The 15,286-nt window shown below is 40.6% G+C and overlaps 1 pseudogene; it reads left to right on the forward strand.

The window, feature by feature from the left end:
- LOC110965336 (RNA binding protein fox-1 homolog 2-like) overlaps positions 1-12,479 on the forward strand; it is a 35,610-nt pseudogene extending 23,131 nt beyond the window's left edge.
- Positions 12,480-15,286: the final 2,807 nt, after the last annotated feature.

Raw genomic sequence — 15,286 nt, forward strand, 5'->3', positions numbered from 1 at the left:
TGCAGCGAAAAGAGCAGAGGCAAGAAAGATATTGTAGAAGAGCAGACTCCCGGAGCTGGCTCCAGTGCCAGCTCATCATCTTTGCTGAGTGCTGACACCCTGTGGTGAGATGCAGCATGTGACTTTACACGCTCAGCTCTTTCAACTCTCCTCCTCTTTTTCTTTCTATTTTTTTGTTGTTTGTTGTTGCAGCAATTTGGCAAAATCCTCGATGTTGAGATCATTTTCAACGAGAGGGGTTCCAAGGTAGGACAGCAAAAATATCGGTATCAAAAAATCGAAAATTGGTTTTGAAAAATAGGCTCGGCTAAAGCTTAACTGGTATTTTCCGACTTTTCCTTTTCCCATTTCCCCTCTGCACTCTTTGCAGGGGCTTCGGTTTTGTCACATTTGAGTCGAGTGCAGATGCAGAACGAGCCCCGAGAGAAGCTTCACGGTACGCTGGTGGAAGGACGTAAATTGAGGTAACTCACCACCCTCGTCCCCCTTTTTTCTTTGAAGCATGACCATTTTCTCCTCTGTTTCCCCTCCATATTCGACGATGAGAATGACTTTTATTCTGGCCGTACTTGCCCCAGAGAAGGTTTTTTTTTCCGGATGGCTGTTCTGTGTTCAACTCTAACCCCCCTCTAGCTTCACTATAGCATGGTGCAGTGGTGCCGCACGCACGGACGTCCTCTTTTGACGGCACTTCCCCGTCGATGTTCATGCTGTCGTGGGATGTTCTTGTTGATGTTGTGGGCTGTCCATTGCACCTTGATCTTAAAACGCTGTGTGGTTTGCAAAGCATGCGGGTGGAGTGGCTACACAACAGGCATGGCTGGTGAGACGTCACTACGACACGGTTTGCCGACGATATCTGCTTCTGTTACAGCATGTAGGATCATTTTTAAAGTTTTCTTTCTGTTTTCCCGCACCTTTTCCATCATCACCGTCATCACTTCTTCCATGATCACGATGAGTGGCTGTTTTGGTTTATGGTTGTGTTTTTTACGACTGGAAGGGCAGTTAAAAGCCTCTCAGTTATTTTCCTCTGGGGGAAAAAAAAGTGCTTGCTGATGTCTGAGAGGCTACTGTATGTTTGCATGGTTGGAGCATAAGGTCAGATGTTGTCAAGGAGTTTTCCACTCTTTCACTAAACATTATGCGGCTGCTTCTGGGTCGCAGATTTTATGTTTTGATGTGTTCAGAGATTGATGCATGTCGGGGCATTTTCAGGGGGCAGTTTTTGGGAATGAGACTGCTGTGAGAAGTGTGGTGTCATTTTTGATACTTGAACCCAAAAAAAAAAAAAAGTAATTTCAGACATGCAAGATGGATGGTACAAATACAAGAAACATGCATTGTTTACACACACACACTCTTTGCATCCACCTCTCCTGAAAAAGAACACCAGATCTCATGGAAGTGCATTTGTTGTGAACATCTTTATTTTTATTTTTTAATTTGTCAGCATGAGCTCGGATTTCAGTTGCAAATGGCCTTGGGAGATCAAATACACCATGCTTTTGCCATTTGCTCTGGCTCTTGAGTTTAAAATCACGCTTTTCTTTTTTTATTTCTACTTGCTACTAAAGCTCTTCTGCATGATCTTGAATGTCCTGCACTCTTCTTCTCTGTCTCTGTGTGTGTGGGTTGTGCAGAATTAAAAAAGATGGAGGGCGGAGAAAGAATGAACAAGTGAAGAGAATGCAATAGATAGCTGTCGTTCCCTCTCCTTTCCTGTTTTTTCTTTTGGAACTGTTTGTTTTTTATTGGTTCTCCTCCATCTCTCTTAACTCTTTTTCACCAGGCCAGTCTGTCTGTCTGTCTCTCCCAGTTTGTGTCCCCATATGCACCTGCATCTCTGCTGTCCATCCTCCTCCCCCATATCTCTGTCCATGACCCTGTCCTGGGATGTCGTCAGGTAGCCTAATAGTGGAGAATGGGATTAAGTTTGATTTTGAGTGATTATTTTGTCAGTTCTTTGAATATAATCTGGGCAATAATATCGTATTGAGTTTCCTCCTGAATTAGATTTTTAATTTCTATATTTCTATTTCCCGTTTTGTTTGCTCCTTTACAAACCCTTATGATCTGTGTTTGTAGTGGGTTTTTTGAGGCTAGATTGTTGTGACATGGCTGATACCTGTAGCTGACTGTTGACACGTGACCTGTTACATCACTTCCTCTCTACCACAGGGTGGGGGCTGCTTTCATTACCTCGTTTGTTTATGTTTTTCTTTTTTTTTCTCCTTTTTTTGGTTCATCATTTCTTTCTACATATATTTCTCTATTTCCCTGATGATTTTTGTATGTTGTTGTTGTTGTCAGTCTCCACGGTAACTGCTCGCGTGTCCTCACGCCGTTTCCCTGGCAACGGTAAGTGGTACACATGCATCATCTTTGAATGACCCCTCCCCCCACCCCATCCGTCCAATTGAGATAAAAATGCACCCAACACCCAAATGAAGGACTCCTTTTGCTGAAGGGAGCTTGATTGATTTGGTTGATTGACAAAAAAAAACCTGATTGGCTAATCCTGTGATTGATTGGGGAGGTGGTGAATGAAACGATTACGAGATTAGCCATTGACCGCATGGCATTATAAAGGCCACTTGTAATAACTGAATGTACTGCATCTATCTGCAAGTGCAACAACTATGACTACCACTTCTTATGCATTCATTCAATCACCTCTCTAACTGCATTCAGCATTTAATTCCAGAGCTGTATCCTGCATGGTTTACTCTCTTTCTCGTCATCTGTATGACGTCATATAGTACTATGTCATCTCTCTGTGTCATGTGTCAGCCAATAGCTGCATTTTTGCACCTTAGTGGGACAGCATGCTGAAGCATGAGTGCTATGTTAGCTTTACTGGAGAGGGGATAATAGTTGTCTGTATATCATGGCGTGCTGTAGTGCTTGGATTACCACTTTCTGTATCAATTTGTAGATTGCAGACAGTGAGAGGTACGGCTGTGCAGACTCAACATTCCAATTACAGCTATATATGTGGATGACTAGTGTGTGTCCCAAAGGGATGCAAGCATCTTGTAATTTAAAGCAAACTTGCTCTCTTATGCTGTATGCCACATGTACCAATTAGAGCTTTAGACAATTAAGAAAGAAAAAGCTGTCGTGAAGTAATTGTAGCAAGCTTCTACATTTCTACCAGTGACAGCTTTTCTCTTTGTTCTGATTTCTGTAAAGAGGTGTCCTTGTTTTACTTTTTGATCACTTGGGTCTGGAATGGTTGTGTTGGTGGTGTGTGCTTCGAGGTGTTTCTGGTGGTGACCATGATCTGAAATGCCTGGCAGTGTTCACAGCCATGGTTTGATTTGATTTTTTTTTTGTGTTTTGATTTTTTTTTTTTTTGAGTAATGATATTTGCATCCCCCATCCTCTGTCTTTATCTAGGCTCTTCTCTCTCTGTATTTGTTCTTGCTCCATTCATCATTTCTCCATCATTGCTCATGTTACGGTTAGACCAAACGTAGGGCAAACGGGTCAGATGTATGTTGTATGTGCCGTATCGCATCTTATTGTTTGTTGTCATTAGAAGAACTGCCCAATTTGATGATTGTTCACTCTCTTTGTCTCTCTTTTCTTCACTCATGTGTGTTTTTCTGTCTTTTCATGTGGACTGGCTCCTCCTCCTTCTGCATCCCTCTATGTTTCCGTCTTTCTCTGTTGTCTCTCTCCCTGCTCTTCCTCCTTTTTCTGTATGATGGTATTTGATTGGGAGGGCTGCCAACCTTATTTGATTGGCTCTTGCGGCATCTGATGCTTGCTGATGGGCTAGTTTTGCTCACCTCTGGTGATGTGATGCTCCCTGATGGCTGTGTGTAATTTGTGTATGAACTCTTCGATTGATGTTTTTTGCATTGTGTTCAACTGATGAATCTGCCGCTTAATCACCTTCTTTTTCCCTTCCTTTTTTTAAGGTAGCAATATAATGGTCTTCGATTTCTTTTTGAAGCTTATTCTGAAATATTTGTTGTTTTCTTGTTCTGTGTGCCAATGGTGCATTGTTTGTGTGCAAAACTGCGCATGACTACTCACCAGGATCCTTGTTTTCAATGTCTTTCTCCTTCAAAAGAAGCGCATGCATCAAATTACCATCGCTGCTCATCAACAGAATTAACCTCCGTCATAAGTTAGAAAATGGTTTCTCAAGTGTAATGGCGCTCAAAGCACCAGTTTAAAGTAAAAGCTCCAGTCATCATGTGAAGAGTATCTCCTTTGTCTGTTACATATTTTACTTTAGTTTAATACAGAATCAAACCTAAACTGTTATGTTTTATATTATGCAACATTTGGATAATTGCTCACTACTTGTGTATCTATTAAGCAGAGTAAAATTTGCCCTCTGACCGCTTTCTTTGTGTCTAGGTTAATAATGCCACAGCCAGAGTGATGACAAACAAGAAGATGACAACACCGTACTCTAATGGAGAGGGCTCGCAGCACTTACCGTATGTAATGCATTTTGCACAGTCAGACCACGCGAGATGTGGCAGAAAACACCATCGCCATGTTGAAGCCTTTTTTCCCTATTTTGATTTGGTATTACAATGTGACAAATATATCTAGAAATGATATGTGAAATGCTTCAAGCTAATGCTATTGCAGTTGAACTACATTAAATTAACCTGATCATGTCTTTAAAAATCAATATATTGAATAAATGCCATTTGAGCATCACAAGCTAGATACAGCCTCTTCCTTAGAGATCCCAGAGAAGTCAAAAAATATGAGACTGTTTCAGTTGAGTTTGATGTGAAATGTTGCTTTAAATGTGTGTTGTAATTTTTGTTGACTATAGCTGGATGGAAGTTGAGTCCTATGGTTGGGCGCCATGTACAGTCCTGAGCTCTATACAGGTGAGACAACAAATGCTAACTTTATTTTTACCTGAGACTGATGGAGACAATGGTACAGAACTGTTATATAGTAGTTTTTCAATCAAGAATGCAAACGTTTTTTCCTGTCCTGTCTCTTAAATGTGACTTTGTAATGTCTTTGTTTGTCATATATGAGTGTTCACTGGGTATCTTTGGATTTTTGATTGAATAAAACAAGTGATCTAAATTGATCTCCATATGCGTTTGTGACTTGTGGCTTTTACAGGACAAATGTTTGGGGCAAATGATCTGTAGATGAATCAAGTTTTGTAAACCTCATTTCCAGTGTTATTATTGGAAATAATCTGTCCTAACTGTTCCCCCTTATCTCTGTGTTTCTCTCAGTACCAGGGTTTCCGTACCCAGGCAGCAGCAGCAGCTGCCTCCACTGCTGCAACCTTTCGAGGGGCTCATCTCCGGGGGTCGAGCTCGGCCCGTCTACAGTGCAGTTAGGGCAGCTGTCCCGCAACCGGCCATCCCTACCTACCCTGGGAAACGCACCTTTAAAAAAAGCACCACTAAACTGCTTCAAATAATGAAATGTTGACTTGTATAGGACCGTCTTCTTAAAAGCATGACCTCACTTTTACAAACAGTACTTGATGATTAAGCATGCTGTGTGGTTGAATACAGTTTTGTTGAGATATTGACAGTGATAGTTTGCTGAGCTGAAATACCATTTCCTTTACCTCAAAAGTGGCAGTGAAATGACACTTCAATGAATTAAGGTCAAAATAATTAGTGTTTCTTGTCTTTTTCAAAGTAACAGTAAGTATCACTTAAGTTGGTGCAGTTTTATACAAAGAGGTGGTATTTTGTCTTGCATGTTGCACGGTGTGTAATAATCTCACCCTTCTTTCTCTTCTCTCTCTCACAATCTGTTTGGCCACCATTTTCTCACCTCTCTCTCTCCAATCGTCACTCCCATTTGTTGTTTTCTGCAACGGGCCACACGGTGGCGCATCACACCATTTTTTGTTTTGTCCTTTTGGACTTTCCACCACCGCTCTCTGCCTTTCCCTTCCATTTTCCTTTCCTGTCTGTCTCTCTCTCAGTGTGATGGCCTATCAGGATGGCTTTTACGGTGCAGCTGATCTCTATGTAAGTATGCCTGTCTCTCCTCCACTGCCTCACTCGTCACCTTACGCCCCCCCCCCCTCCCCCTTGGCTGTGGGTTTTTCAAGTGTGAAACAGCACAAAATCAAACCCACAGAGACGTGTACTTTTGAGTGCTTTGATTCATCACTGCTCGACAACTTAAATTATTATTTGAAAATTACAACCATTCATTCATTTTTCCATGTCCGGTCGCATGTAAATTGTTCCACAAATAATGTATAACATGCAATAAGCCAGCAGAGAAATATGAACCATCAGCAGCTCAGTTCAAACTTTAAGCACACGCTCATTCATAAGTAGACTCCTCTTGGGTTTCTTCTGTGCATTTGGAGTTAGTTTGTACCAATGTGATATGAGTGTGTTGCCTGTTGTGTGTGTTGTGGCGTGAATTGTGTGTGTGAGACCAGGTTGACAATAGCTGTTTCTGTTCTCTCTGTAGACTAGTGTTCAGGACATTAGTGGCAGATTGCCCCAGGTAGGTTTACACACTCTGTGTGAGAGCCAGGTGCATCCTCCTCGTCTCCAATGACTGCGTGCTGCTAACATATTGACCATCTGAGATTGAAATGCCTTCTCTGTCTTCTTCTACTAACTCACTGGATTCTGACATGGGCGGAGTGCGGAAGGGGAGAAAAGAATAAGTTTAATGTCGGAAAGAATTTGAAACATTTGCAAGTGAGGCGGATAGACATTTTTTTGTAAATTAAAGGCAGCATTGTAGGGAAGTAAAACAGCAGAGATCTGGTGGATGCTTTACACCCAGTGAAATATGTGAATTCTGCACAGCGTATTAATGCATTTCATTAGGTTGTTAGATACATACTTTAACTTTAAATGATTATTGTTGCATCATGTTGTTCAAGTGTCAGACACAGTTTATAATGTTTTGCTTTATCTTTTAATCATTGCAGGTATTTTTGTTCTAAAATCCGTGAAGTTCTCTAAAAATTTGGGTTAACTGGATGAAAAGCAAATGTTAATTTTTTGAGCCAGGACATTTGATCATTCTGTTCTCATGAAGTTCACCTCAGACGTCGTGCCCTGCGGCTAGTGACGGTAGTTCAGTAACATGATGCATTTCTGTTATGAAGAAGCAGACTCAATATGACCTGAAATAAGAAAAAACACAACATGATGTTTTACCATACAAGCAGAAGAACACATGGCTTGAGTATGCAGGCAGTCAGAGGATGTAGGGTGAGAATATTCCTCCAATCAGTTGTAATTCACACCCCTTCCAGGAATCTCCCTATCTGTTTCACCTGTGGCATGCTAACTGAATCAATGTCAGCATGCGGACATACTTACAAGGCTGACCCCTGCCCTCCCAGTCCCTTCTTCTCCCCCACCTACTTCTTGTTTTCTTTCTGTAAACCCCCACTTTTTTTCTTCACCTTTCCTTCCTAAGTTATTGCTTCTGTTATCTATAGTAGTTTGGAATATTTTTCTTTTGCCTTTCATCCTTTTTCATTTTTCTCCCCTTTGTCCACCCTTACATCTTTGATCTTCCTTTCTAAACATTCTACCTCACTTCTTCTCCCTCTCTCTTTCTCCGTCCCTCTTTACATCTCCTTCCCCTTCCTATCTTCCTCCTTTCCCTCCTCTCCCCACCTTCCCAGTCCAGCCTTCCTCCCATAGCAGCAACTGTGTGGTCCTGAATGCAGGACTTGGTCGTGACTGATTCTTTAGGGTAGAATGCGGTGGTGTGTGTTTCTTTTAATTTATATTTTATAGGGATGTTTGACCTAATACACTGAGTTCGGGAAAGCATGCTGTGTCTGTCAGTGATTGGTTGCTGACCATGTGAGAGTGTGTGTTTGCCCTTTTTTTAATCCGACTGGCTGACTGTCTTCTTACACTGTAGATTTTGTGTCTGTTTCATGAGCCGTTCATCCAAACATAAATAATGTCACAATCATCTTGCCACCCCTTCCCCTTTCTTTAACTGTGTGTTGTTGGTAGGGAACCGGGGTTGGGGCACAGTTATGGCTTTGCGCTCTCTCTCCCTCTATGTCTAAGTCGCAGTGGGAAAGATGAAGCACTCAGTGCCACAAATGGTAAAAAGCATTTGTAGAATACATTTTTTCCAGCTTAGTCATGGAGTGAGAGAGCCACCCAGAGCCTGAGCTACATCCTTGTGAATGCTATACTGCACCAGATTAGCCAGTTTTGCTGACTGTCTGCTTGTTAATCTTTCGCTCTCTTCTCAGCAGTTTTTTCTCACAATGTAACCCTTTAGATTCACCACTAGGCTTTCAGTTTGCAGAGAAAATATGGCAAGCTTAATAATCAGAATTTGCTCTTCTTTCCTTCCCTTCTCACCCATCCCTTTATTTTATCTCCCTTCTCCTACATTGCACGCTCTTTTCTTTTTCTTTCCCCTTCATTGCCTCCTCACAGGGTGGCTATGCAGCTTATCGTTACGCCCAGCCGGCTGCCAGTAGCAACTCCTGCAGCTGCAGCTGCAGCAGCGGCAGCTTACAGTGACAGGTGAGAGCCTCCAGAAGCTTGAAAAAGTTGCACCTAGAAGAAAAAATTAACAATAACAACATAAGATGAAGAAAAAAAATGGGGGGGGGGGGGGGGGGTTGGCAATTCTTCTGCAACTTGATGGCAACACCTTTGACCAATCGCACTTTTGCACTTACTACAGGTTTTTCCTTATGTCTGAGTTCTGCTTGTGTTGTACGTCGCTTTGGACAAAAGCGTCTGCTAAATGAAATTGTAGAATTGTAGAATAAGATATTTGCATAGATCATTGGGTGAGGGGAAAAAACATGAGGTAGTTTGGGGTGTTCACATAAATTTGCCATTGTTTTACCTCTTAAAACTTATGTGTGTATCTCTGATAGCTATGGACGAGTTACACGGCAGACCCCTACCATGCTGCACTCGCCCCAGCTGCCTACGGTGTTGGAGCCATGGTAAGTCCATGTAGGAAATATATTCTCAAATATTTAGAGTATAAGGTCAGATCACTTGGAAAAACGTTTTTAGCTGCAGATTATTCTGCATTTAGTTTTTGTATACCATGAAGATCAAACCGTGATTATTAAACTCGGCAAACCCATAAACTGCTCTGGGCCCCAGATCTCCAGGGACCTTTGACCACAACAAGGCTTTTTAATTGTCAACTGTGTTCTTTTAATAACACGAAGGGAATTTCTTGTGGACATGTTGCACCATGTACAGAATATCAGGTGACATTAAAGGGTGCTTGTGGCTTTGAAGAGGGTCATCGTGTCAAGACTAAGTTAGCGTGCTTTAAATGAATTACTACACAGCATTTCTTAACCAGGTAGTTATACAATGCAGAAAATAGAAAAGATCATTTTATTTTGCAGTGAATGAGGATCCTCTCAAATACTTCAACTTTGATCATTATATTTTTATCGTGATATGATGCAGTTTTTACTAGTGGACGATATTCTTCACTAAATGTGTGTTTCTTTTGCTGTTGTGTTAGGCCACGCTGTACAGGGAGGCTACAGTAGATTTGCCCCTTATTAAAGACACTACATTTCCCAGGAGCTCCTCTCTTCCATTGAATTTCTCTGAAGAGCTCCCCCTGTTGTCGTGGAGGTGGACTGCACCCAGTTTTAAAGCGCCGGAGTCGACCACAATGAAGATATTTCAGATCCCACCCCAGAGCAGTCCCACGTTTTCTTATATACGCTACTACAGAAATAGAGGAATGCTGTATTAAAGACTGAAGGAAGGCCTTTACATTTAAAAAAAAAAAAAAGAAAAAATTAAGACTACAAGTGGCCACCTTCCCTATTGCACGGCTGTATTATAGTCTCCCCCTTCTTATTTCCTCGGCACTCAGCAGCACAAGATTTGGGACGGCGCCCAGATGTTCTTCCAAAGGCTGTATGTGGATAACTGACATTTAAACAGCTGTCACCCCTGTAAGAGAAAGAACTGAGCTGTGTGGCCCTGAACACACTCTGCATTTCAGGAACAAGAGAAGAAAACAGGCAATCAAGGTGTCCACAAAACATCGGGGCGGTAGGAAGGAAGGAAGAAAGGAAGACGGTGCACTGAAAGAGCACCTGAAAACAATTTTGAACCAGAATGGCGAGTCGCTAAAATGATAAAAACCACCCACTGATGGATTTTATAATTCCTCCTCTACGTGGGCGGATAGTAATGAGAGGATTTCCAGTCCTACTGTGTTCTGGCAGAAGGGAAACCGAACATGGCGAGATGGAAGAGATGATGTGACGGTTTATAACGCTACAGAAATCACGTCCAAAAGCGGAAGGAGGGAGGGTTATTAGAGCTGTTCCTTACCTCAAGTTTTCTAGTATGTGGAAATGGTAAACTTTAAACTTAAAAATTGTTATGATATGCAAGAAATTAGTTTAGAGAAAAAAAGCTACCAAATTATTATTATTATTATTATTATTGTAATTATTCTCATTCTTATTCTTATTGAACCATTATTTTGTTTGCAGATTCAACAGTGAACCTTGGGGTTAAAATGAGAAAATAAGCATCTATATTACAAATCTCCACCTTCCATCTATATGGCATAGCTATAGTCTCCCCATTGTCCTGCTCATGCACAGGATTTCACTACACTCTTGTGTGCAACCATGAATGAACACTACATGAAGTGCTACACTACACTGAAAAAACTACATTTTCATGTTTTAGTTGAGTTGACATCCAAAGTAAATCCTCCACCCACAACAACCCTGGGTTCAAGTATTTCTTGATCCTTTTAACGTAGAGATTTATTATTTGGATTTTCCCCTCATGCTCCATCTTTTCTAGAGAGTCCGACATTGAACGAGTCTTCCTGAAACATACTTCAGTCGGCGAATTGTGTTCAAGATGCTGCCAGCGGCAATTACTGAGCAAGAGAGCGAGATTCAGTCAGCGAGTTGATAGTAAATATTAAATGCAAAACACCTTACTATTGTGGATATTCTATACCATTGTATTCTATACTTCCAAAATGTGGCTTTTTTGACTTTTGTTTTTGTTCCAAAGATTTGTAGAAAGCACATTTTTCTGCCGTATGTATAAATATATTATCTTTGTTATTGTTATTATCATAATCCTATAGCTGTGTTTATTACTTTCTTTCATGTTCAGTTTTTTTTTTAATATCTTTAAGTGTTGTTCCTTCTCCAGTAAGGTGCAAGTTAAATTCCTTTTTTTTTCCCTTGAGCTGAGAGTGTGGCGGAGTAGTGACAAAAAGAGATATGAGTTACCAAATTTTGTCCTCTTGGTTAAAATTTTCACTCTGCTCAGGCTGTTTTTTGTTTTTTTAATTGTTTTTGGTTGATCATAGGACGTGCCTAGCATGACATTTAATCATATTCAAAATATACAGAAACGACAACCGTTTTTGTTTTTTGTTTTTTCTCATTTTGCGTCCAGATTTTGCAGGCGACTGAGACATTCAAGAATGAGGTGTATAGAGAATGGATGGATGGATGAGCATAAGCCTGTAGCACTTTGGTTCAAACCAACTGTGTTCTTTCTTTAGTCATTTATTTTTTATATATATAGTTTTGTTTTTATTTTCAAAGCAGATTCCTTACATTTCAGTGGTTAAATCTGTCAGCTTGGCCCGTGCGTTTGCTCCAGGTTTGTCTGAAGATTTCCAGTAAAACGTCAGAAAGTATTATCACTCATACATACGCAGGTTCATATTCCAACATGGTGAAAAACAAAATGTCAGTGTGGATGTTATCTTAAATTGTGTGTAAAATGAGTTTTGTTTTCTTCCCTTGGTCTAATTTCAAAGCAACCTTTGTGTTTTCCACTTCTCACATTTGGAAAAACATGCAGGTCAATAATGTTTTTTTTTCTATTAAATGTGCTGCTGTTGGATTTCCTCCTGACATTTAACATTTCTTTTCTCATATTAATATAGAATGTGCTCTGGACAACATTTAAAAAAAAAAAAAAAAAAAAGGCACCATCCAAAGATGCTAACAGTCCCCAGCATGTTCTGGTTCCCAACTTGAAAAGTGCTACACAAAACACACAAAGATAGACTTTTGGAGCCACTGAAGGCATGGACAAACCAGCATGAGCGATACTTGTCAAGTTAAAAAAAAAATAGTTTTGCATGAATCTTGTGTCTTTTCATATTTGACTCCTGAGCAGCAGAGCCCAGCTGCGTTCTGCTTTACCACTAAACTCAATGACAGGCAGCTAGCGGTCTGAAGCTAGTTAACACGACAAAGAGCACAGTGCTGTTTGGCAAAAAATCCTGCTGACAAACAAAATGGCTGCTGCACAAATACCATGTGGCAGCTTCATTTTCCTGTCATGGTTTTCTTGCCACTGTATATAGTAAACTATGTGTCATTCTTCATAGTTGCTATGGTTTTTCAATGAACAGTCCTCTCCCTCTGTCATGTCTGTATCCCCCTTGACTGCCATTATGTTTTTTGTTATTGAATGTCCATATGAAATGTTTTATATAAAATGTTTTGTTGTGATGGAGGTTTCACATCGTTTTCTTTTGGTGTTCGAAATCAGACCCTGTTGTATTTTATGCGAAGTCTGTCAAAGTTTATCGGTCATAGGCTCACTGTCACATCTATAGTTTTGAATTCAAATTTAGGTGTTTGTATGTAGAAAGATTTTGAATGTCAGTGTTGCATGCATGCGAGCATGTGCACTCATGGCGACCCTGAACCCACGGAGACCCCAACCCCCCACATTACAAATCCCAGTTTAACCCTGGTAACATTTATGCGATATGTTATAGTTTTTAAGTCTGACATTGTCTTACCATTGATTAAATTTCCTTTGTGATCGCGAAGATCAGAAAGGTTTCTTTTCACATAAAAATAGTCACTTAAAGCTATGAATATCTTCAATGCAACTCCAGAATATGCAAATCTAATAAGTCCTCATTTCTTTCTCCACCCCTCCCCTTCACAGCTCACTTGCACCTCAAGCACACCAGCTCATCTTTGACTCTGCTTTAACAGTGTGAAGTTATTCTGTGCTACACAATAGCTAGGTACAATGCTGGTATATCTCAGCCACACGTTTGAACTGGATGCTGATTCTGAGGAACTGGGGTTTTATACACAACAAGCTGACTATGCTTGTTGTGTATAAAACCTTAGAAGTCTGAATTTATGATTATCATGGCATTGCAGCTCTGAGTCTGAGATAGTGATGACACTGAGTGCTGATTTTGCTCGTGAAATGTCTTCTCTTGCATAAGAAACTCATTATGGAAATGTTCGCATGGTTAAAAAACACTGCCAAATATCACCTTTCAAGATGATACAGTGAATATGTTGGTATCCACTTGTACATTTGTAACAGATAAAAGCAGCATTATCATTCAGCTGATAGATCCTATATTCTGAATGACAACTGGTCAGAGCTTAATTTGTCTCCGATTTGCTGTCCACAAACTGCTGAGAAGGAATCTTGCACTTGAATAGCTATGTGTGTCGCTATGTTCACCCAGCAGCTGTTAACTTCGGCTGAAATATCAAATCACACTGAGCCTGGAGTAATTGTAATTGCTCTAGCCAATGTCTTTTTCATCACACATGGTCGAAACTAGTCTTCCTTAGTGCTTACCAGTATTGTTTAGCATGTTCATCATCTTTGTCATTCCCCATCACTTTTGTACGTGAAATACGAGATCCTGAAATTCCCTCACTTGGGGCAGCAACTCCCCTCAACATAGGGGAGCTATCCACTGGTTTCTGACAGAACTACAGCCTCTGAGTTGGCGGTGCTGATTCTCATTCCTGCTGCTTTACACTGAGTTTTAAAACATCCCAGCACAAGCTGAAGGACACACCATGATGAAGCCAACAGAACCACATCATCTGCAAAAAGTAGACTCTGGGGTTCCTAAGTTGGACACCCTCCTCACACCGGCTCCACCTTGAGGTTCTGTCCTTGAATTACTCCCCAGAAAGTTCACAGTTGTAGGTCTAAGTCCAAAAGCACATATGAACCCGATGGTCATGATCCAGTGCTCGAATATGGTCATGAGGACTGGACGGATGAGATCAGTTTCTTCGGCAGGTTGGCAGGGCTCAGCCTTTCAGATGGGATGAGGAGTCGGACATCTCAGCTTCAAATCACAAGGAGCATACTAAGGTGGTGTCTGATGAGATCAAAACTCGCTGGCCTGAGAACACATGGCATAGATAAAAGAGGATGGACGAATGAATGGATGGACTGTTTTTGCTAGTATTCTAACATTTGCTATCTTGCATATAACAAACAGTACAGCTGAGGCTGATGGGAAAGCCATTTTTGCAGGTATTAGGTAAGACATTTGGATGAGATGAAGGAAACTAAAGCTATCAGCAAAAACGACCAAAAGTCAAACTGTTACCAGTCTGCTAATTTTCATGATGGTTCTTCTTATTGCTACACTTAAGTATTTATTCAAAACTGGACAAGGTGAGCTCATGGGGGTACGAGATCTCAAGGGACCTGAGTACTATAAATATCGATGCAAAATAATGTGGCAAGGCATTGATAAGTATGAGATGCTTTAGTGGAAATATTTAATCTTATGATTGTGCCATAGAAATCATAAGATCACCAAATATAGGCTGTATGCTGTGGGAACCAGAGATATGTGCACTACCATTCATAAGTTTGGGGTCACTTAGAAATGTCCTTATTTTTGAAATAAAAGGAGTTTTTTCAATGAAGACAGCATTAAATTATTTAGAGACATTGTTCATGTGGTAAATGATTATTCTAGCTGGAAACGGTTTATTTTTAATGGTATACATTACAAAAGCTCTGTTTCCTTACTTAGGGGTACAGAGGAACATTTCCAGCAACCATCACTCCTGTGTTCTAATGCTACACTGTGTTAGCTAATGGTGGTGAAACCTAATTGATGATTAGAAAACCCTTGTGCAGTTATGTTAGACATGAATAAAAGTGTGAGCTTTCATGGAAAACAACAAATTACGTGGGTGACTCCAAACTTTTATTGGTAGTGTATGCGTGCACAGTTTAATAGACTTCACTGTAATAGTTGTTGAGACATTTCCATCTGCAGGACCAATTTAATGAAAAGACTGAACAAGAGAAGCATTTGAAAGACGGGAGAAGACAATACTTCTTGGGGAAAATATTTATTTACAGTTATCCTTAACTGTGAGTTACACTGACACACTTAAATCCATAGTTCAAAAAAATAAAAATATATATTCAATAAATAGCTTTACATCAGGAGGAATTGCTCCAAAGAGGGGAGGGAGGTAGAGTCGAAAAGGCATAAGAGGGGAACGATGGTTCGGTGATCA

Source organism: Acanthochromis polyacanthus, chromosome 3, assembly GCF_021347895.1.
Source record: "Acanthochromis polyacanthus isolate Apoly-LR-REF ecotype Palm Island chromosome 3, KAUST_Apoly_ChrSc, whole genome shotgun sequence".
In the NCBI taxonomy this organism is placed as follows: Eukaryota; Metazoa; Chordata; class Actinopteri; family Pomacentridae; genus Acanthochromis; species Acanthochromis polyacanthus.